The sequence below is a fragment of the Brachyhypopomus gauderio genome, chromosome 5 (assembly GCF_052324685.1).
Source record: "Brachyhypopomus gauderio isolate BG-103 chromosome 5, BGAUD_0.2, whole genome shotgun sequence".
Classification (NCBI taxonomy): Eukaryota; Metazoa; Chordata; class Actinopteri; order Gymnotiformes; family Hypopomidae; genus Brachyhypopomus; species Brachyhypopomus gauderio.
In genome coordinates, this window is record NC_135215.1 from 13,408,376 (window position 1) to 13,432,393 (window position 24,018).

Genomic DNA, 24,018 nt, shown 5'->3' on the forward strand with positions numbered 1-24,018 from the left:
CATGTGGCAGGTGCTGCTAGCAGCAGCTATGAGTGCAGTGCAGCTCTATGCTGAAGTCCTCGCCACTGACACCACTGACACCACCGACGCCCCTGATACCACAGACGCCCCTGATACCACCGACACCCCTGATACCACTGACGCAACAGACGCCACTGATGCCACCAACGCCCCTGTACAGAACCAGGACGCGTGGAGCTGCCCAGGAGAGAAATGATACAGCAGCATTTGATAACAGAAGGTTCAGCTCCCTCTAGTGGAGTGGCAAGTGAGCCTGAATCAGTCAGACAAAAGAAGCTGGTAGCACCATATACCAGAAAAAAGACAAATACAGTGTGTGTAAAATTCACAATAAAACACAAACACTGCTTCTTGACTGGAAAACACACACACACACACTATACATACAGTGACAGAGGTCCTTCATTAGTTCTGCAAAGTGTTTCTGATTTAGCAGGAGGTGGAACAAGTTTGTACAGGAAAAAAATATATATTTGAGTTTCCTAATTGAATTGCTGCCATAGCAACAGGCAAAGAAAAGAGATGTCATTGATGTAATGCCCATTGGAATTATTAAATTGTCTTGCCACCGGGAAAAAAAAGACAAATCTTTAATTACGATGTTCTGACGTTGTTCAACAGACCAGTCAACAGGACATGTCTTGATCTAATTCAGAAGAAATTTACACAGAGCCGATGAAGGACTGAAGGACCTCTGTCTGAAACGTACCTTTCTCTGGAAACTGTGTACTTCACTACAACTCATGTTTTTCTTTTTGAGCTCCGCCTTTATGTTTGATTTTACTTATAGATTGCATCTTCACAGCTACTATGAATACACAGCAAAATACGTAAATCAAAATGAAAACACTAAACTACATATTTGCATGGCCATATATATACATCATATTTAGCAAACACACTCATGACCAAATTATCGTGAGGACCATATCTAAGTGACATGGATATGCAGACCCTGTACCTGAGACCCTGTCTGAACCCACAAGGGTCAACAGGAAGAGGTGCCTGTTTTATACCAGCAGCGAGATATGAGGACCAGCACAACATAACACAACTGCAACACAGATGTGATGCGCACACACACACACACACACACACACACACACACACACACACACACACACACACACACACACACACAGTCATATATGTGTTGTGCACAAGTCAAACACATTCAGTGAATTGTTTTAGAACATTTTATGAATGGTCATGTTATAGCACAAAGGTGATATAATTATTATGCAATACCATCTGCTTTTATAATATAAGATTATTGTATATGTGTATATAGTTGACTGTGCATTTGGGAAAGAATGAAAAATGTACAGAAAAACACTGTATTGATATTTTTGAAACATCCTGCAAATATTCCAGGTACGGTGTCAAGGTTCACCCGCGGCCCCTTGCTTTAGGAGTGTTTGTGGGCAGTGCCCTCTGTTTATGCCTATGTATGCAGCTCTATGGGTGTGGTCCTGTGTTTGTGTGTTCATCCGTCACACATGTTGTTTCGTTATCATGATGTATTGCACTTGTTCCTTGTTTACAGTATGTGCAGGTATTTAATGTGTCATTTTTGTGCCTGTTATTAGTCTTGTCAATGTCTGATCCCTGTAATCTGAGTGTGTACTCGTTCATAGTTTAAACACTATACATGCATGTGAAAATAAACTCATTCTGTCAAAGCCACGTCTCGCCCTCTGCATCTTTTTCAAACCACCTCATTACATTAGGAAATCATTTAATGTACAAAAACATTAAAGCAACTACTGACACAGACGAGGTCCCAGGTTACACTTTGTGGTGCTTGGTGTAAAAACAACATACAACACCTATCGGGACAGTTTCTATGTGTATACTCATAAGTAGACAAAAAGTGTGCTATAAATCTAGAACTGATTGGACCTACTGTGATTTTCAACAGAACACAAGGGGTTAAATATGTCTAAGTTGGTTTTGGGAAACAGTCATAGTCCTGATATGGTAGACAGAAATTTGGATGAAAGTTCAAATAGCATAAACAGTCACAAATAAAAGTGTGGGGGCTAGTGGATGCTGTTGAAGCAATTCCTTAGCATGTGTGTTTGCACTTGTTCAAGAGACCAAGGAATAACTTTATAAGACTCCATCTAAGAAGGACAACATAATGGAGTTTTTATTCCAAAATACACCTAATGGAGCAGATCATAAGTGATCATACGTGAATATTTCTAAAGCTAAATTGCTCCTAATACAACATACAACATGGAACACTGAGTATGAACAATGGGTATAAACACTGGGCAATACTCCGTTGCTCAGAACCCAAAGCTTTGCACTTGCTTATTAAAGCCAGAATAGATCCACATAGAACAGGAAGCTGACAAACCCCATAATAAAGAAAGGCATCTTATGACTATTCCATTAACAATACAGCATTTATCTGTCATCTACAGTAAACAATAACTTAAGAATTCTGTGCCTTATAAACTTTGTATATAAATAATGACACTTAGATATACATTTATCACACATCTATAACATCCTTTGACTCCCACAGAAAGCAACACAATGACGTGATGAAAAAATATGTATTCAAATGCCTGCCTGGAAATATTTCACATAATTGTTTTACATACGAATAAACAGATCAAATAGCAGAATAAGTCTCCAAGTAATCCATGCAGGGCAGGTCTCTCAGGCCCCAGCTGTGTACAGCAGTCTCTGATCTGTAATCCCAGTGAGCTTGTTCTTTTAACTCTATTACAGCGCCCAGTCAGCTCGGGGAGCATGACTTGACAAAAAGCGAAACCCCCTCCACATCTGGGGTCCGTCTGACGCTGCTGAATCAGCACGGATCGACCTTCACATGTCAGACACCAAATCAGACACCAGGGGATGGAGGACAAAGCTATCAGTCGGGCCAGCCACGCCGTAGCCGCCGCAGCACACAGGACACAGGACGCTTCTGCTTCTGTTAGCGCCATCTGTGTGCAGCAGGCAGCCTTTCACTTCTCATCTACCCCTGCGCACTCCCTCGCTCTCTCTCTCTATCTCTCTCTCTATCTCTCTCTCTGACACAATAAGAATATGATAACCTCTGCAATGTTTAATTAATGATGAGACTCCCAGAAGCCCCTACACTTCCATTCAACTCCCTAAGAGTGAGTCATTTTGTGAATTTCCTTTAGCATCTGTGTTACCTTCACAATTTCACATTCTTTCCCTCTGTGATAACTCGCTACCTGGTCTCTTAAACACGCTGCCTTTAAACAGCACACACATGCTCCTGGCCTCTTTCTTTCTGTGTTTTTTTTAGAACAAATAATCCGTTTGTACCAGTCTCTTTTACTTTTGCTCTTTATTGACATGACACTTCTTAAATCCTGACATTTTTCCTTCTCTCAGAAACACCCTAAATCACCTTCAGTTGTCATGACAACAGTGCTCCATTTCTTCCCACCAAGCCAATGCTGCATTGTGCCCACACCCACTCAGAGAGAGAGAGAGAGAGAGAGAGAGAGAGAGAGAGAGAGAGAGAGAGAGAGAGAGAGAGAGAGAGAGCGAGCACAGGGGATAGACGAGAGGGAGGGAGTGTGTGTGTGTGTGTGTGTGAGGGAGGGAGAGAGAGAGTGAGAGAGGGAGTGTGTAAGATGGAGGGAGGGAGAGAGAGGGTGTGTGAGAGGGAGGGAGAGAGAGAGTGAGAGAGGGAGTGTGTAAGAGGGAGGGAGGGAGAGAGAGGGTGTGTGAGAGGGAGGGAGAGAGATACAGAGTCTCAGACACAGACACAGAGAGACAAAGACAGACAAAAGACAGAGAGAGAGAGAGACAGAGAGACCACACCCATTTGCTAAAGTATACCACATAAATACAAAGGAAGAGACTGAGGGTGCAGGAGAGCATGAATGAGAGCATCATGTCACTGACACATCTGTGTCAACAATGTATTACTACCCTCTATTACAGTGAACACAAACACTACATGTGACGGGACCGTTTAGCTTTTTGATGGTTACTGGTTGCGGTTTAGGAGGCACATGGCTGGTGTTAATCTCGTATACAAAACACCCTTCTTCTCACCACTCCTAGAGAACATACTACCCCTCTGCTGCTGTAGAGCACTGCTGAGAATACGGCACCCAGCCGGGCTGCATCTCTCTGGGTAATGTGCTTATGAAATCAATAATGCACTGCACTCTACTGTTCAGTATATTACAGTGAGCCAAGAGGAGACCATAGTGAAAACACTGCTGAAATACAAATCCAGATGGTCAAACCAATGTCTATTTAAATACACATACACTGACACTCAAAGATGACGGAGTGCACATTTGAATGTGCCCATATAAATGTGCATTTGTTTCCTGAACGACACCCAGGTTGGCACAGGATGCTGGGTTTAGGTTTGAGAGATGGTGATGATGTCAGAGATGTGAGCTAAGTCTGCAGGCAAAGCCCTCCTGGTGCTGCAGAGATGAACGGAAATTTACTGGCTCCTCCCCCACCCTCACACTACCTCTCCTTTTCTTTCCCTCTCTCCTTCTCTCTAAATCCTCCCCTCACTATATCCTTCCCTGCCTTTCAATGTTTCCCCCCTCTCAGCTTCTCTCTCTCTCTCTCTCTCTCTCTCTCTCTCTCTCTCTCTCTCTCTCTCTCTCTCTCTCTCTCTCTCTCTCTCTCTCTCTCTCTCTCTCTCTCTCTCTCTCTCTCTCTCTCTCTCTCTCTCTCTCTCTCCTGCCCTTCCCCCACATCATCCTCAACGCCACAGAGCAGCACGGCAGTTTACGGAAGCAGCCCACCCTTGACAATGACAACACACTCTGATGCAAAGCTGACCTCCACAGTGGCTTACAAGGACATGCTTCTGTCCAGAGAATAGAATTAAGCATGACACTAAACGCAGTGCTCTTACACCACAAATCCCCTCAGCTCCAAAGCCTCCAAAAGTGCTCCCTCCAGCTTCACAGAGGATTTAGTAAAAGACACAACGTACTGCGGAAACTGTGTGCGACACTGGAGTGTGATGCACTCTGTAAACACAAACATCCACGTCAGATGTATGCATGCAGATGTTTGTTGCCTCACTGTGTGGCTCTGCCCCCATATATCTATACAGAATACGCTCCAACAAAGCCTCAGGGAGCCAGAGAGCCGGAGAGGGGGAGGGGGGCTGTGCTTCTATTCCTGTTATTCTGAAGCAGTGATGGTAAGTATAGGGGGAGGCTGGTGAGAGACGCACATGACAGCAGAAGCAGTACAGAAGTGCACTGCAGTTAGCAGCAGTGATAACAACGAAGAGAAGAGAAAGGGACGACACCCTTCCCTGTCTGAGGATCCAGAGGCAGAACATGCACTCATGCACCACTGTCTGTGGAGGCTGACTGTGTGTGTGTGTGTGTGTGTGTGTGTGTGTGTGTGTGTGTGTGTGTGTGTGTGTACATAAAACAAAGAGCATGAAATAAGTATCTAAAAGGAGAAAACAAAGAGAGAGAAACACATGAATCAATTATGCTACACGTATGTAGTGCCTAATGTAGTGACTTTCTGTAGTGACCAAGGACGCTTTACAGTCAACACACTGGTGATAAGCGGCATCCAATTGTGCACAGCACACTGTCAACCAGAAATCACAGCCCCCCGGGGGGACTGTGCCAGGCGAAGGAAGGGGGAGAGGAGAACACTCAGGACAGAACACCATCCCTCACTGGGTATGCAGACACACCGTCATTCACACGAAGAGAAAGGAGAGATGAAAAGACCGCAAGGAAACATTGAGGGAAGAGAGAGAAAAAGGTACTGTGACATGAAAAGTAAAAGCTTCAGCAAAACCAGCAGTGTTGAAACAGCAATTAAGGCAGATTAGTCAGACACAAGCAACAAAGACAAGTAGACGCAAGATGAGCTTAACAATCAGGCTATTGCATGCTATTTTCATCTGCTGGGCAGCATAAAATGAAACACCAGTTGAAGCTGAGCTAGGCTTGGTATACACAGAGCACTGTAGAGCAATGTCATCTGACAGCTCGTCTGACTCTCTTCTGGAACAGCACAGCACAAAGCAAATTTAATGCTATAAACAACAACACATATATTTGTGTCTCAGTCTGTTTATGCCACATACCTTCAAAACAGTTGCCACATACCTTCACCAAGATGCCCAGAGAAGATTTATATGACATGAAAAAACTGAACACAAGAGGACTGAATATTGATGGAGATTTGAAGTTCAGCACCATGGACAGCAGAACCGAGATACAGACTTCCAGGATTGGCCAAACAAACTACACTTGAAATAACCGAAGTAAAACAAATTATAGCTGAATCATTACATAGAAAATAAAAAATGGACCAAAACAAACATGCACTCACAATACTCAGAGATACACACACAGCGAGACCACATATACGCTACAAATATTACATATACTTAGCTACAGTCCTAACATTTTTAGTCTATACTTCCAACATCTTACCTTTTCTTTATTAGGGAGTGTTTGTGTTCTGTTATAAGTGTCCCCTCCATTAATACTGATCAGTTCCGCATCTGCAGGCGGAAATGGAGCAGGGAAAACCACTACGTCACTCTTCAGTGTGTCGGAGCTAAAACACACGTCATACTGCTGAGTAGATTTGGAGTAAGACCAGCTCCCGTCAGGGTGGGTGGTGATCACTGGGGCGCTGTACCTGCTGAAACTGCCGTCTGTCCGGTAGCACTTTACAGCTATCAAACTGATGAGGCTCAGTAAAAAGATCACTGATACCGACACAATGGCAATCAGCAAATACAGATTTAAATCCGAGAAACTTTCCTCCTTCATCGGCACATGTCTTAATTTTGTTTGGATATCACTCGTGCTTTCAACAACCACAACATCTACAGACACAGTTGCTGACAGTGAAGGTTCTCCATTATCAGAAACCAAAATGACCAAGGGGTGTGTTTTCAGATCATTGTCACTCATTCTCCTCTTAGTCCTGATCTCGCCGCTGCTGGTTCCGATCCGGAAGAGGTTGTTTCCTTTGGGTTCAGATATGTGGTAAGAAAGCAGCGCATTATATCCAGAATCCGCATCTACAGCTCTGATCTTGGCCACGAAGTAGCCCGCTTCAGCAGAATACGGAACATTCTCTGTGTTAACGGAACCGTGTTCAGAGTACGGTGCGAGGATCATTGGACTGTTGTCATTCTCATCCAAGATAAAAACATTCACTGTCACATTACTGCTGAGTGGAGGAACACCTGTGTCTGTGGCCAGAATTTTAAATTTAAATGTTTTAATTTCCTCATAATTAAATGACTTAAGTGTGTATATTTCACCATTATCAGCATTTACACTAACTGCAGGGAACGCAGGGGAGTTCTTGTGGGATGAGTCTAAGAATTCATAAATAATTTTGGCATTCTCGTCTAAATCAGGATCAGAAGCAGACATCGTGTGAATAATTTGCCCTTGAGGACAATTTTCTCTTATGTACACATCAACCATGTTATCTGGAAAACGGGGTGCATTGTCATTAACATCTGATACCTGAACTGTAAGGACTCGTATACTAGAAAGAGGAGGCGTTCCTTCGTCTGTAGCTATGACGGTTACGTTATATTGTGCTTCACGCTCCCTGTCTAAAAGCCCATCTACCACAATGGAATAATAGTTCTTATACGAAGCCTGCAATTTAAATGGAACACTACCAGATAAGGTACCGCGCGCGTTGCCATTCTTTCCAGAATCTTTATCAGATATCGTTATTAAAGCCACGGTGGTTCCTTTTTTGGCATCTTCCCTTACCGCGTTGATCTGTGACGTCAACGATATTTCAGGAGCATTATCGTTTACATCTATGATCTCAATTAACACTTTACAGTGACTGGCGCGAGGGGTCAACCCTCTGTCTTTTGCTTGCGCGTGAATTTCAAAAGCATTTTGTGCCTCATAATCAATTACGCCTTGTACAGTAATCTCTCCTGACTCCGCATCAATGGTGAATATGCCACTGTTTTTGTCATCGCTGTCCTGGTTGCCCAGAGAATAAAGTATTTGGCCGTTTATACCCTCGTCTGCATCAGTCGCATTTAGAGAAATGACCACTGTACCAAAAGGGGCATTCTCAGTAACACGTACTTTATAAAGAGACTTGCTAAATACTGGAGCGTTATCGTTAACGTCTTGCACATTCACCACTAGCTGCACTGTACCAGTTCTAGGAGGCTTTCCTCCGTCTACAGCCGTCAATATGAGATGAATCACGGACTGTTTCTCTCGGTCTAAAGGCTTCTGCAGTACTAACTCGACAGAAACACCGTGTTCACCACCGCTCTGCACGTCCAGAGAGAAGTGTTCGTTCGAGCTCAGCTTGTAACTCTTGACAGAGTTACTGCCCACGTCAGGGTCTGAGGCTCTCGGCAACTGAAATCTGTCACCAGCGAAGGCTAATTCTGATATATTAAAATGCTTCGATTTAACGCGAAACGAAGGCGCATTGTCATTTATGTCCAATATGTTTACCTCAATACGAAATTAATTCAACGGATTATTTACAACAGCTTCTAAATTCACTGAACATTGAGCGGAGACAGTGCAAAGCTCCTCTCTGTCGACTCTCTCGTGGACGAACAATGCCCCCGTTTTCAAATTAACCTCAAAATATTTTTTCCCAGAAACCGACACGATGTGAAACATACGTGACTCCAGATCGTGAATGTTCACATTAAGATCATTCGCAATATTTCCAACAAATGTTCCAGTATTCACCTCCTCTGATACCGAATACGAGACCTGAGCCAAAGCAAGGTGGTCGGCGAGGCTTAGTAAAATCATCAAAATTACAGTCGAGAAACAATCGCCCTGGTTGTCCATTGTGATTAAATCCTGTCACTGAAAAGTCACAAACAAATTTAAAAAGATGTTAGTAACTAACGCGTTATCCGTGTCCACGTGACAGATTTTCTTGCAAGCCACAAGCCCTTCTGAACATAAAAGAACAAAGCGCATGAGCAGTATTGCACTGAAAGACAGGGAGGGGCCAAACGCGCGCGGAGCTTCGCTAGTGACACCAAGAGGTTTATGAAGCAAGTTCTCAAACACACATTTGTCAGAGGTATGGACATTTTACTGAAAGCTATCGTAAGCATTCATACTTTACAAAGAAAACGTTTAGATGAATAGACGACTTCATTAAGCAAACATTTCAAGTCCTTTTACTCCAACATCATTAATACGCATGTGCAGTGTCAGCAAAAATTTATCTATTTTGTATGTAAATAAAAAATAGCTGTTATTGGTAGTAATATTAGTAGTAGTACTAGTAGTTCCACACGCATATAGTATATCAACAGTACACAGAGCCATATCCCAGTACAAGTTTAGACCTATACTTTAAGAGCTTACCTTTTCCTTATTGGGAAGTGTTTGTGTTCTGTTATAAGTGTCCCCTCCATTAATACTGATTAGTTCCGCATCTGCAGGCGGAAATGGAGCAGGGAAAACCACTACGTCACTCTTCAGTGTGTCGGAGCTAAAACACACGTCATACTGCTGAGTAGATTTGGAGTAAGACCAGCTCCCGTCAGGGTGGGTGGTGATCACTGGGGCGCTGTACCTGCTGAAACTGCCGTCTGTCCGGTAGCATTTTACAGCTATCAAACTGATGAGGCTCAGTAAAAAGATCACCGACACAGATACAATGGCGATCAGTAAATACAAATTTAAATCCGAGAAACTCTCCTCCTTCATCGGCACATGTTTATGTTGAGTCTGAATGTCACTCGCGCTTTCAACAACCACAACATCTACAGACACAGTCGCTGACAGTGAAGGTTCTCCGTTATCAGAAACCAAAATAACCAAGGGGTGTGTTTTCAGATCATTGTCACTCATTCTCCTCTTAGTCCTGATCTCGCCGCTGCTGGTTCCGATCCGGAAGAGGTTGTTTCCTTTGGGTTCAGATATGTGATAAGAAAGCAGCGCATTATATCCAGAATCCGCATCTACAGCTCTGATTTTTGCCACGAAGTATCCCGCTTCAGCAGAATACGGAACATTCTCTGTGTTAACGGAACCGTGTTCAGAATAGGGCGCGAGAATACCGGGACTGTTATCGTTCTCATCCAAGATAAAAACATTCACCGTTGCGTTGCTGCTTAGAGGAGGAACGCCGGAGTCTGTAGCTTGGACCTTAAACTGAAACGTTTTGGTTTCCTCGTAATTAAAAGACTGTAAACTGTGGATATCGCCGCTGTCGGAATTGATGTTCAAAACAGACGTTACAGGAGAGCTTTTTGAGCTTTCTATTGAATATACTATCCTGGCATTGTCGCCTACATCAGAATCAAACGCAGATACTGTATAAATAACAGTTCCAACGGGATTATTCTCTTTTACATAGATGTTAATGGTGGGGTCTGTAAAGTGTGGCGCGTTGTCGTTTACGTCAGAAATGTGTACCGTAAGTGCACTTGTGCTGGAGAGACGCGCAGTCCCTTCGTCAGTAGCTGTAATAATGATCTTATATTCAGACGCACTTTCTCTGTCGAGAGGTCCATTTACAACTAATGTATAATAGTTCTTATATGACTTCTGTATCTTAAACGGAACAGATCCTGCGACGGACACGGTTACTTGTCCGTTTTTACCAGCATCAGTATCGATTACCGTAATCATTGCAACTATAGTTTCGACCGGCGCGTCCTCTCTAATCGTGTTTACTAACGACGTCACCGTTATTTCAGGGATATTATCATTCACGTCAGTGATTTCGACTAAAACCTTACACAGCGCTGCTCTTGGATTATGACCTTTGTCCTTCGCCTGCACCCGAAGTTCCACTGCATTTATCTGTTCATAATCTATATCACCATTCACTACAACTTCCCCGTTTTCTGGATTTATTGCGAATGCGTTAACATTATTATCATTGTCGTGGTTAACAAATGCATAGATTATTTCACCGTTCATACCCTCATCAGAATCACTAGCATGCACAGTAATTACGGGAGTACCGGGCATGGCGTTCTCGTTAACTTGAGCCTTATATAGGGATTTACTGAAAACCGGAATATTATCGTTAACATCCACCACGTTTATAACAACAGTCATCGTTCCTGATCTGGGGGGTTTCCCACCGTCTACTGCGGTCAGAGTTAGCTGGATTTCAGGCAGTTTCTCTCGGTCTAAAGCTTTCTGTAGTACTAACTCTGCAGACATTCTCTGTTCCCCGCTATGTACATCCAGGGAGAAATGTTCGTTTGAACTTAGCTTGTAGCTCTTTACCGAATTACTTCCCACATCAGCATCACGTGCAATCGGTAATGCGAATCGCTCCCCTGGAAATGCAGATTCAGATATATTTACGACCGTCTCTGACTGCCGAAATACCGGCGCATTGTCGTTTATATCTAATACGTTCACTTCAAACCGATAAATATTAAATGGTGACTTAACGACTGCTTCTAAAGCTATAGAACATTTTGTAAGATATTCACAAAGCTCTTCTCTATTCAGTCTCTCTCTAACACTGACAATACCAGTCTTCGAATTCAGATCGAAATACCTCTTATAAGCCTCGGTAACTATTTGCAATCCTCGGGTTTCAAGGTCCTGAACATTTATATGTAAATCCTTTGCCAAGTTTCCCACCGTCGTGCCGGGGTTTGCTTCTTCCGAAATGGAATACACTATCTGGCCATCCACAGTTCTCCAGAAATTAAGCAACAGAGCAAAATAAATCCACCACTGAAACCTTTGTACTCCTAGTTCATCCATTTTATCTCAGCACTACAAATCTGTTGACATGGCAAAAATCCATTAGCAAAGCTGGAAAAAGAAATCGACTTCATCCACGTTTACTCACAGAGTGCAAGCACAATGGCGTATTGCAAACAAAGCCCTGCGCCCAGCAGACACATTGCCCTGACGTAAAACAAGGAGGAGCATTGCAGTGATAGCTTAGAGTGGGAACATAGTGACATCACGCGGGCAACCATAAGCATGACAAAATAGCAAAATCTCTTTAACTAAACGTATAAAATGACAAATCTGTCCATATATAGATTCTCGATAAACGTGCCGCAAGGGCTTTATAATAAGTACAATAATAAGAACAAAGCTCCATGATCTATAAACTGACTATGTCTCTGAAGGTAGAACTTGCATTTTAAACGTCACCGCAAATTTTGGTTTTCAGCACCACGGAGAGAGCCACGCAAAGCACGACGTGTAATCACAGTATATAATCTCATAGTAGACACTGGGGTACAGCAAACATTGAAAACATGCTTTTGATTATTTAAAGATAATATGTAACTACAAGAACGGGGTGGGTTTCCCGAAACGTTCGTAGCGCTAATTACTTCTTAACCTCGTATGAAACGTACGAGGTTAAGAAGTACTTAGCGCTATACGAACGTTTCGGGAAACCCACCCCAGACTAATACAGAAGCCCATAAAACCCAACAGTGGTTACACCCTAATACATTCTTACCTTCTCTTTATTGGGAAGTGTTTGTGTTCTGTTATAAGTGTCCCCTCCATTAATACTGATCAGTTCCGCATCCGTAGGCGGAAATGGAGCAGGAAAAACCACTACGTCACTCTTCAGTGTGTCGGAGCTAAAACACACGTCATACTGCTGAGTAGATTTGGAGTAAGACCAGCTCCCGTCAGGGTGGGTGGTGATCACTGGGGCGCTGTACCTGCTGAAACTGCCGTCTGTCCGGTAGCATTTTACAGCTATCAAACTGAAGAGGCTCAGTAAAAAGATCACCGACACAGATACAATGGCGATCAGTAAATACAGATTTAAATCCGAGAAACTTTCCTCCTTCATAGGCACATGTCTTAATTTTGTTTGAATATCACCAGCGCTTTCAACAACCACAACATCTACAGACACAGTCGCTGACAGTGAAGGTTCTCCGTTATCAGAAACCAAAATGACCAAGGGGTGTGTTTTCAGATCATTGTCACTCATTCTCCTCTTAGTCCTGATCTCCCCGCTGCTGGTTCCGATCCGGAAGAGGTTGTTTCCTTTGGGTTCAGATATGTGATAAGAAAGCAGCGCATTATATCCAGAATCCGCATCTACAGCTCTGATTTTTGCCACGAAGTAGCCCGCTTCAGCAGAATACGGAACATTCTCTGTGTTAACGGAACCGTGTTCAGAATAGGGCGCGAGAATACCGGGACTGTTATCATTCTCATCCAAGATAAAAACATTCACCGTTGCGATGCTGTTCAGTGAAGGAGCACCAGAATCGATGCCCATAACCTTAAACTGAAACATTTTAATTTCCTCATAGTTAAAAGACTGTAGACTGTGGATATCTCCACTGTCAGCATTTATGCTAAACATAGACGTTACCGGATAGCTTTTAGAACTTTCTTGTAACGAATAGGTTATCCTGGCATTATCACCTGAATCCGTATCAAATGCAGATACTGTATAAATAATGGCTCCAACATGACTGTTCTCTTTCACATAAACATTTATAACGGAATCTACAAAGCGCGGCGCGTTGTCATTCACGTCGGTAATGTGTACAGTAATTACAGTGGTGCTGGACAGAGGCGGCGTCCCCTCATCTGTAGCTAAGATAGTGACGTTGTACTGAGATGCACTCTCTCTATCTAGAGGACCATTGACAACTAAAGTGTAATAATTCTTATAGGAATTATCTATTTTAAACGGGACGGATCCGAATATTTTCAGCTTTACTTGACCGTTTTTACCAGAGTCTTTATCGATCACTGTCACCATTCCGACAGTTGTGCCAATCTGAGCATCCTCCTTGATCGTATTCATTAAAGATGTTACAGATATTTCTGGCGTATTGTCATTGATATCAATAATTTCGACCAATACTTTACAGTGTGCAGCTCTTGGTTTGTGTCCTCCGTCTTTAGCCTGAACGCGAATCTCAACAGCGCTTTTTCTCTCAAAGTCAAGATTGCCTTTTATTATAATTTCTCCTGTTTCCGAATTGATAGAAAACGCGTTCGCATCCGGGTCATTGTCTTGGTTAAAAAATGTATACGTAATCTCGCCGTTAAGGCCCTCGTCCAAATCATTTGCGTATACTTTGACGACGGTTGTACCCGAAGGTGCGCCCTCAATCACGCGAGCCTTATAAAGAGACTGATTAAAAACCGGAATGTTATCGTTAACATCCTCTACATTTACAACAATCTGCAGCGTTCCGGATCTAGGAGGTTTTCCTCCATCTATTGCGGTCAGTGTGAGATGAATCACGGGCTGTTTCTCTCGGTCTAAAGCTTTCTGCAGCACCATTTCAGCCGACACACTCTGTTCTCCTCCGCTCTGTACATCCAGGGAGAAGTGTTCATTCTGGCTCAGCTTGTAGCTCTTTACTGAGTTGCTGCCGATATCTGCGTCAAACGCACTTGGTAGTGGAAATCTTTCGCCTTGAAACGCAGATTCAACAATACTTAACTCAGTCACTGGCGACCGAAATCTTGGAGGATTGTCGTTAATATCTAATATATTTAGTTCAAATCGGTAAATATTCAGTGGCGAGTTAAGAATAGCTTCCAACGCTAAGGAACATTTCTTTCTTTGTTCGCATAGCTCTTCTCTGTCTATTAATTCCTTAACGAGAAGAATACCAGTTTTCAAATTCAAATCGAAATACCTCTCATTATCTGCCGAAACAATCTGAAGTCCTCGGCGTTCAATGTCTTGCACATTAATGTTTAAATCCTTTGATAAATTTCCGATTATGGTGCCTGGTTTAGCCTCTTCTGACAAGGAATACACAATCTGTCCATTCGTCATATTCCAGCAGTTGAAAAGCAGATATAAACATATCCACGACTGAAATCTTTGTCCTAGCGTATAATCCATTTTACCTCAACACCGCAGCTCGGTGAAAATCCATCCATGAGCTATAGGTAAACGCAACCGTTCACTCGAATCACTCTTAAACTGAATCTGTGCATAATGGCGATTCCGGAACAAAGCCAGCAACACACAACTGCTTCCACGTAAAAACGAGGTGCATGGAGAAATATGAATATATGTTGTTCAGCGTGTGAAGCTAGTGACATCATGTGGAGAACTACAAACAGTACATGACAATACAAATAAAATATATTGAGAAAAAGATATAGACAGATTGATAAGGGTATAATAATAACAAAGATATGTGCAAGTTTTGGTACCACGGACAGCGCTTTGCAACAAATGTAGGTTTTAAAAATAAATAATCACATTACTATGTTCATCAGATTAATTTTAAAAAGCTAATTCAATTATTCAGTTCTAGATTTCCATTCTTTCAAACAGAAAACAAAAAGCTAAATAGCAAAACAAAAGAAAAAAATAAAGTGAAACCATAATCACAAAATTACCTATTGGCAAAATTTTCCATGCCAATTAACATTTAGCTGTTTTGTCATATTTCATAGTAGAAAAGGTTTACATTTTACAATCAAGAGAAATTTTTAATCAAATTAAACTTAAAATTATGTTGGTTCTTACCTTCTCTTTATTAGGAAGTGTTTGTGTTCTGCTATAACTGTCCCCTCCATTAATACTGATTAATTCCGCATCTGCAGGCGGAAATGGAGCAGGGAAAACCACTACGTCACTCTTCAGTGTGTCGGAGCTAAAACACACGTCATACTGCTGAGTAGATTTGGAGTAAGACCAGCTCCCGTCAGGGTGGGTGGTGATCACTGGGGCGCTGTACCTGCTGAAACTGCTGTCTGTCCGGTAGCATTTTACAGCTATCAAACTGATGAGGCTCAGTAAAAAGATCACTGATACCGACACAATGGCGATCAGCAAATACAGATTTAAATCCGAGAAACTATCCTCCTTCATCGGCAAGTGTTTAAGTTGAGTCTGAATGTCACTCGCGCTTTCAACAACCACAACATCTACAGACACAGTCGCTGACAGTGAAGGTTCTCCGTTATCAGAAACCAAAATGACCAAAGGGTGTGTTTTCAGATCATTGTCACTCATTCTCCTCTTAGTCCTGATCTCCCCACTGCTGGTTCCGATCCGGAAGAGGTTGTTTCCTTTGGGTTCAGAGATCTGGTAAGAAAGTAGCGCATTATATCCAGAATCCGCATCCACAGCCCTGATTTTGGCCACAAAGTACCCTGCGTCGGCAGAATACGGAAGGTTTTCTGTGTTAACGGAGCCAAGCTCAGAATAAGGCACAAGAATCATGGGTTTGTTGTCATTCTCATCCAGAACAAAAACGTTCAGAGTCACGTTGCTGATCAGAGGGGGAATACCGGAGTCTGTGGCTTGAACTTTAAATTGAAATGTTTTCATTTCCTCATAGTTAAAAGACTGTAACGTGAAGATCTCTCCATTGTCTGAGTTCATGTTAACCATGTAAGTTACCGGACCAGCCTTAGAACGTTCTAGGAGTGAATACGTTATCCTAGAATTATCCCCTATATCAGGGTCAAAAGCTGTTACTTTATGAATGACAGTTCCAATCTGACTGTTCTCCTTCACAAAAACATTAATGACCGAGTCTGGAAAGCTCGGTGCGTTGTCGTTCACATCAGAAACGTGTACAGTAAGCAGCGTCTGGGTGGAAAGGGGCGGGGTCCCTTCATCAGTAGCTGTAATAGTGATGTTGTACTGAGACCTGCTTTCTCTGTCTAGCGGTCCATCGACTACTAAAGAATATTTATTTTTGTAAGTGTTCTGTATTTTAAACGGAACAGAATCGTGAATTTGAAGGATAACGGCCCCGTTTTTACCAGCATCTCCATCTTTAACTGTTATCAAGCCCACCATTGTACCGGCCGCTGCGTCCTCTTTGACCATATTAACCAAAGAATTAACCGAAATATCAGGAGCGTTATCATTCACGTCAACGATTTCCACCAAAACTTTACACAGCGCTGCTCGTGGTTTATGACCTTTATCTTTTGCTTGAACCCGGATTTCAACTGCGCTTTGTGTCTCAAAATCGACAACACCTCGCACAGTAATTAGTCCAGTTTCCGAATCAATCGAGAATGCCTGAACTTGTTTGTCATTGTTTTGGTTCACAAAAGAATAGCTTATGTCACCGTTCAAGCCCTCGTCTAGATCGGCAGCATGAACTGTAATAACAGAAGTACCAGGGAGCGCGTTTTCTGTGACACGCGCTTTGTAAAGAGCTTTATTAAACACCGGAGTATTGTCATTGACGTCCTCCACATTTATTATTATCTGCAGTGTTCCGGATCGCGGAGGTTTTCCTCCGTCTAAAGCGGTAAGCGTGAGCTGGATCACAGGCTCTTTCTCTCGGTCTAAAGTTTTCTGTAATATTAATTCAACAGAGCGGCTGTGTTCTCCTTCGCTATGGACATCCAGAGTAAAATGATCATTCGCACTGAGCTTGTAGATCTTTACCGAGTTACTGCCGACATCTGAATCAAACGCACTCGGTAATGGGAATCTCTCCCCTGAAAATGCTGACTCTGAAATATTTAATTCTGTTGTTGCCATCGGAAACGTTGGTATATTGTCGTTGATGTCTAGGATGTTAACTTCAAACCGATACATATTCAATGGCGAGTTAACAATGGCCTCTAATTCCAGCGAACATTTCGCGTCCCGCTTGCATAGCTCATCTCTGTCTATTCTCTCTTTCACATACAGCATCCCCGTCTTTAAATTCACACCAAAATACCTCTTATTTGGCCCCGGAACGATTTCGAATCCTCGATTTCCAAAGTCTTGCACATTCAAATGTAAATCCTTTGCTAGGTTTCCAACATCTGTTCCTGGGCTTGCCTCCTCCGAAACAACATACGCAATCTGCCCGTCCACCACACTCCAAACGGAACACAACAATATGCTACGTATCCACCAAAAGGAAGAACTCCCCTCCGGCGCTGCCATATTCCCGAGTGTCAAAAATATATTTGGAGAAACAGACCCGCACAGGTTTGCATAGCGCCAGGATTTAAAACAGTCGTACTGAGCCTGAAAACATAAACTGAGTCCTGCCGCATCTCCCGAACAAAGCACTGAGGGTGGAGGAGGGACGTGTTAGCAAAGGCGGAGTCACGGAAAATGAAGCGTTAACGTTCGGAGTGTAGGTCGCTAGAGACACCGTGTGGAGAACTGTGGACTACATTCTGATGCTATATTATCATTACATAAATGAACGATGATTCGATAAATTTGGTCACAGCTCTATCATAGGAAATGACATTGAGAATGTGTGTGTGAGAGAGGACAGTAGGACCCTGGTTATGAGACATATGAGACATCAAATGTCCTTTGATGAGGAGGTGACCCTTAGCACTGATTATGCTGCCTCTCAATCGGACACGTTACCTTACAAAAAAGGTTAGGGTACTTAAGCTGCTAATGTCATGGAAATGGTGCCAGGCCCTTCCAGATATGTTGTCAGGCATGTCCAAAGCTCCTGCTTTTAGTCTCAGTCCCAATGTTCTAGCACTCTCTCTGAAGCCATTAGCTCTTAGCTTGGACTATGTGTAATGTGCAAATGCAAAATAACAGATAGACAGTAGACAGGTAGGAAGTGCACTTCTAGAGTCACTCCCAGAGCAGATATACAGCAGATTACTGAGCACAGTAGTGCTTGTAATGCTTTCCCCCTTGGTGCATGTGTGAAAAAAATAAAATAATAAAACATATATATACATAGAGAGAGAGAGAGCTATTAGAATGTAAAACAGCTTTGATGTTTTTATACACACACATGCATACACACACATGCATACACACACACACACACACACACACACACATATATATATATATATATATATATATATATATATATATATATATATATATATATATATATATATATATATATATATATATATATAGAGAGAGAGAGAGAGAGTATTGTGAGGAGCATATGTCTATGATATCAAAATCACGATATGTATCTAAATCATAAAATAATTGAGTTTTATACATCTTACCTTCTCTTTATTAGGGAGTGTTTGTGTTCTGTTATAAGTGTCCCCTCCATTAATACTGATTAATTCCGCATCTGCAGGCGGAAATGGAGCAGGGAAAACCACTACGTCACTCTTCAGTGTGTCGGAGCTAAAACACACGTCATACTGCTGAGTAGATTTGGAGTAAGACCAGCTCCCGTCAGGGTGGGTAGTGATCACTGGGGTGCTGTAACTGTGGTCTGATCGGTGGCATTTTACAGCTATTACACCAATGAAGCTCAGTAAAAAGATCACAGACACAGTCACAATGGCGATCAGCAAATACAGATTTAAATCCGAGACACTCTCCTCCTTGACTGGTGTGCGTTTCTGCTGAGTCTGGATGTCAGTTAAGCTTTCAACAACCACAACATCAACAGACACAGTCGCTGACAGTGAAGGTTCTCCATTATCAGAAACCAAAATGACCAAAGGGTGTGTTTTCAGATCATTGTCACTCATTCTCCTCTTAGTCCTGATCTCCCCGCTGCTGGTTCCGATCCGGAAGAGGTTGTTTCCTTTGGGTTCAGATATGTGATAAGAAAGCAGCGCATTATATCCAGAATCGGCGTCTACAGCTCTGATTTTTGCAACAAAGTAACCCGTGTCGGCAGAGAAAGGAATGTTCTCTGTGTTAACGGAGCCGTGTTCAGAGTACGGCGCGAGAACCACTGGACTGTTGTCATTTTCATCCAGGACAAAGACATTAACAGTCACGTTACTGCTCAGTGGAGGAACTCCAGAGTCTGTGGCCTGAACTTTAAACTGAAACGTGTTCATTTCCTCATAATTAAAAGACTGTAGACTGTGAATATCTCCACTGTCCGAGTTTATGTTAACCATAGATTTTACTGAACTAGACCTTTCTAGTAATGAATATGAAATCCTAGCATTTTCATCTACATCAGGATCAAACGCAGATAGTGTATAAATAACTGCCCCAACCTGACTGTTCTCTTTCACATATACATTAGTAATGTTTTCTGGAAAGTGTGGTGCATTATCATTCACATCAGAAACCTGTACAGCAATAACTGTTGTACTGGAGAGTTGTGGGGTCCCTTCATCTGTAGCTGTTATACGTATGTCATATTGAGATGAAACCTCTCTGTCTAAAACACCATCAACCTCTAATGAATATTTATTTTTGTATGCATTTTGTATTCTAAACGGGAAAGAATCCAGTATTCTCAATGTTATGGCCCCGTTCTGGTCAGAGTCATTATCCGTTACTGTTATAAGTGCGACCACGGTTCCTCTTGGTGATCCCTCTTTAACTGTATTAATTAATGATGTTACGGATATTTCAGGAGCATTATCGTTAACGTCTGAAACTTCAATCAACACCTTACTATAAGCTGTGCGGGGGATATGCCCTTTGTCACGCGCCTGCACTCTAATTTCAATAGCTTTGTTTGTCTCGTGATCTAGCTTGTCTTTTACTGTTATTTCACCGGTTCCTTGGTTAATTTCGAATGATTCGATGTTTTTATCGTTATTAGGGTTTATAAACGAATACTCTACCTCTCCATTCAGTCCCACGTCGGCATCGTTTGCATGAACTGTTATTACGGAAGTTCCAGGGACCGCGTTTTCTGAAATTCGAGTTTTGTATAACGGTTTACTAAAAACGGGTACATTATCGTTCGCATCTATTACATTGATGGTTATCGTCGCCGTCCCAGATTTAGGAGGTTTCCCACCGTCTACTGCGGTCAGTGTGAGGCGGATCACGGGCTGTTTCTCTCGGTCTAAAGCTTTCTGCAGCACCAGCTCTGCGGATAAACTCTGTTCTCCTCCGCTTTGTACATCCAGGGAAAAGTGTTCATTCTGGCTCAGCTTGTAGCTCTTTACTGAGTTACTACCTACATCAGCATCATGAGCATTTGGTAATGCCAATCTTTCACCAAGAAGAGCAGCCTCCGATACATTTAACGATAACGCTGACACGTGGAATAAAGGTGCATTGTCATTAATATCTAGGACATTTACTTCAAATCGATACAGATTTAACGGCGATTTCGCAATGGCCTCCAGCTCCAACGAGCATCTCGCGCTACGGCCGCAAAGGTCCTCTCGATCTATTCTCTCTCTCACAAACAAGGTCCCAGATTTCAAATTTACGTCGAAATACCTTTTATTCGGACCGGACACGATCTGAAATTCACGGTGCTCCAAGTCCTGCACATTTAGATTTAAATCTTTGGCTAAATTCGCAACCGTCGTCCCGGGATTACTCTCCTCCGACACGGAATATACAACCTGACCGCTCACAATGCTGAAACGACAAAAAAGCCAAACAAAAACCATCCAAGTCACACATCCTCGGTTGAACATTTTAGCCAGATCCCATCAGTAAGACATAAAATATTCCAATCGGATCTTAATTGTGTGTAGTTAAATCCAGCATTCGGACAGTAGACAAGGATAGCTGTTATTCCCCTCTTGAACAAAGACGTGCGCGAGTCTGCAAGCCCTGCCCTCAGTCGAGGAGGGGTAACTTGAAATAGAACAAACAGAGAAGCGCGTGGCACTGGTGACACCTTGTGGAAATGTACGACTACGTAAGAATATTACAGTTTTTCTTAGTATATCTGGTTCATTTCTCAGATCGGAATTGAAATTCTCAAAACTGTTCATTCAATCTCCACATCTCCTTGTCATTGGGCACATCATAATTGCATTTCTCATTGTGTTTAAAATTTTGCAAATGCTTTTGTACATTTTGCAAATAGATAGACAGTTGTCTGTTGTTTGTTGCATTATCAATTGCTTATGTCATGTTTATCAAAATGTGTTGTACGGATTGTCTGTTGAATTGTCTTAACCTCCAAAACATTTAGTCTTTAGGTCATAGCCTAGGTCATTATATGCAAAAGTGCTGAACATGTCATAATCTCTAAGTCGTCATTTTACATTTATTTATTTAGTTTATTTTTTGTTACATTTTGGTAATTTATCCTAAATTGATAAAAGTGTTTGTAGGTGAACATTCAGTTACAGTAAGAAAGGAAATTGGTGAAGGTTTAGATCAGAGATGGGCAACTTCCATGATAAAGAGGGCCAAATTTTTTTCTGCACTGTTATTGGAGGGCCACATGACCACACACTTCAAATAATTGGATATGAAAGACACTACAAATTATTCTCAATAAGAACACATTTTAAATGAATTCAGATCTGTATGTTTATTGTACAAACATACATCTATTTTCTGCATATAAATGCATTAACATGTCCTTAATAAGCAACAAAGACCAAACATTTGCTTAATAAAAAAGTGCAAAAAGGAATTTGAAATCCTTCATATCAAAGAAGTGTAACGCGTAGCGCGCTGCAGAGCGAGGAGGCGGACACAAATGCTGAGAAGAGCGAGATTTAATAAGGGGAATTCCATAGGCGAAGTCGTTTGTACAGGCACGTGTCAAAACGGGAGAGCCGTCCAAGTGGTCAACAGGACAGGCAGGAGTCGTAACAGGAGAGCCATTCACAACGGAGAAACACAACGGAGACGGAAAATACCAGAACAGCGATGACAGATAATCCACAAAACCGAACAAACCACAAATAACCGACAACGGGCGAAACACAGAGATACAAGTACACAGGACTAAGCTAGACACAGCTGAACACAATGACGACACGGGCGTGGCAGACAGAGGGAAACCAGGACAACAGACACGCAGGGCAGGATAACCGGGCAAGGAACAACACTGATACGGGAGAGGGGGGCGTAGCCCTACGTGACAAGAACAAAAAAGTCCTGCTCTATCATTTTTTTTTCTTTTAATTATTAAATTATTATTGATCTATTTGCGGGCCGCACTGAGTGAGGATGCGGGCCGTGTGCGGACCGCGGGCCGCCAGTTGCCCATCCCTGGTTTAGATCAACCAATGGTCTCAACCATAGGTCAGAGGTGTGTCTCATGAACCTTAATTGTAATTGGCAAACATTTATAGACGCTAAACACTGCAGTATCACAAAGTCTCATAATGGAAAGACAAGGCCATGTACAGGGTGAACAGCCAAGAAGAGGCGTAAGACTGTGTGGTGTAGAGGAGTAAGGCTGTGTGGTGTAGAGGGGTAAGACTGTGGTGTAGAGGAGTAAGACTGTGTGGTGTAAGGCTGTGGGGACAAAACAGTGAAATAAGGGCAACAATTGTGGACCATGTTTTACATGCAAGTCATGGTTTTACAATGGCTGAAGCTGGTCGCTGGGTGCAGCTGAATATTGGAAGAACAACTGTGTTTTCAATCATTCAAACATTTCATAGAGAAAACATGTATGTAATTCAGAAATGTGCACTCTGCTGTAATGCTGTACATTGACATAAATTCTGACATTATTCAATTTTTTGTTTTGCATTTTTGCATTCTTATACCATACAAGATATCAAGCCTAGCTCATAGGGGTAGCAGATGTTCCATTTTCAAACAACTAAAGAAGGCTGTATGTGCTCAGGTTGTTTTGAATGTGTAGAGTAAGTTTCTAATTTAGCAGTTTTTCCAGTCAGTTGTCTGCCTTTTCTGAATTTCAATCAGATTTGTTTTTGTCAACAAACTGCAGTGCAAACAATACAGTCAAACAATATTGCTGTACAAATTTGATTCCAGTCCAATTTCTTGCTATCAGTCTCCCACATACAGTCATGTGTAACTTTGTGTTCCATGTAAGTTTGTATGTGTGTAACATTTATTTGATATACCACAGAATGTGCAGCATTCTTGAAATCAAAAGCTTAGCTAGTTTCCATCATAATACAATCTGCACTTACTGTGACATAGTTGCACTGACAACATGACTAAGTACTTTGATTACCTTGTCAGGCAATGGCATACCGACTAGATGTTCTGATGGCACTGACAAATTGACTGACCTAAATATTTGCTTTTGAGGCAAAAAACCAAAGAATTTTGAATGAAGTATTTGCTTTTGCAGGTATTTCATTGACTGTTTACACTAACTGTTTTGAGAAATGCACTTGTTGTGATGCCAATGTAAACCATGATATGAGAAATGTACCAAATCAACTGAGAAAAACTGTAAACCAAGAGCCTAATACGGAACAA